The 1,496-nt window shown below is 38.9% G+C and overlaps 1 pseudogene; it reads right to left on the reverse strand.

Annotated features, from left to right (window-relative positions):
• Positions 1 to 661: 661 nt before the first annotated feature.
• Positions 662 to 1,372, reverse strand: LOC113365793 (annotated as a pseudogene).
• Between the last annotated feature and the right edge of the window lie 124 nt (positions 1,373 to 1,496).

The following is a 1,496-nucleotide window of genomic DNA, read 5'->3' on the forward strand; positions in this document are numbered from 1 at the left end:
ACGTGCAAATTATAAAAAAAAACTAACGAAGATCAAATTATAATATAAACTTAATAATATATTAAGGTTTAAATATAATTTTCAAACACCGAGCAGCGTCGTTCATCTACATTATATAAATGTTAAAAATATGTATATCTAAAAATTACATTTTGTTGTTCATACACAAACTTTTTTGAAAAAGTAGTCAGAATATTTATAAAAGAGAAATACCTGAACAAAACTTTACTCCTAACAATATATATTAATTTCATATATAATTCCATAAATTAACTTACATTTACACAAAACGCAATCAAACCCAATCAAACTGCAAAAGTCTTATTATTAATTATTAATTAAATGCTCCAACATAATTGTTATTTCAATATCTAGATTTTCCATGAATAGCACATCACATTCATTAATCAATCACACTCTCAACCAAATGCAATCAAATTCATTTACAAGTACTAGGTAATCAAATCTAGGTAAGCGTAAGTGTATTAAAGGATAATCAACTATGATTTTCATTATATAATATTTAGAGATACTGAGGCTTCTGGGGCTCTGATATGGAGAGTTTGGATTAGACGCTGTGGAGTTCCCGAAGGCGTTTGCAATGACGCAGTTTCGTTGGCAATAACTCGCTCGATGTGACAAACCATTAATTCGGCGAGAGTTATGTCGGCACGAGAAACGGCGCCAAGATCCGCAAGGCGCATTGCGATGATGGAAGGTTCAGGCCTCGAACGGCGGCGCAAACGCAAGCGGTGGCAGGAGCGAAGGAGCGGTCTGCATAAATTCAGGTTCAGTACAGCAGACAGACACCAAGGTGTGTGAGCATGACGTTTGGTAAGGCGGCTTTCATGTCCCCATGGCATTCGCTCGATTAGGTGATCAACAAAGTCGAAGCCATAATCGTATTCGAGTTCCAGTTCAGCTTGGTTAGACAATAACATTTCCATGGTCCTAATTTCTTCAGGGGCGACACTATGATCAGTATAAGCGCAAAGCAGATGGATGGTCAAATTGTGGCATTGACGAATCTTTTGGTGAAACCAGTAAAGCTGTTGCACCCACAAGTTGAAGTTGTTGACGAGGAATCTCGCATACGCACAAAAAACGATCCATAAATTAACAGCTAGAGGAAACACTTGTTCTTCGCATGTTGCTCTTCACACACCTCCAACATCCAGGTGGTGACAACTTTCCTCATGAAAGGCAGCAGATCCCCCTGGAAATTGGCAAAGTAATTCATGCGGGGGATGGTGCTGCCTTCCCACATCAGCATGTTATCCATGACTCTGCGTCTTTTGTCAATTTCGTCAACTTCAGCAAAATTGCATCCACCCGTTCGCCAAATGGGGCTTCGGGGCACAAAGATGGACATTCATATATGTAGTTAAATTAAATTACGGAACGAAAAAAAATATGTAGCCACCCGCAACACGCCACACCGAGACGGTTGGTTTTTCTGTGATTTTCACCAAATGGAAATCCTTAACAGCACCAAA

This window comes from Ctenocephalides felis, unplaced genomic scaffold, assembly GCF_003426905.1.
Source record: "Ctenocephalides felis isolate EL2017-DRISC unplaced genomic scaffold, ASM342690v1 CF-g0.4_SCAFFOLD_00054, whole genome shotgun sequence".
In the NCBI taxonomy this organism is placed as follows: domain Eukaryota; kingdom Metazoa; phylum Arthropoda; class Insecta; order Siphonaptera; family Pulicidae; genus Ctenocephalides; species Ctenocephalides felis.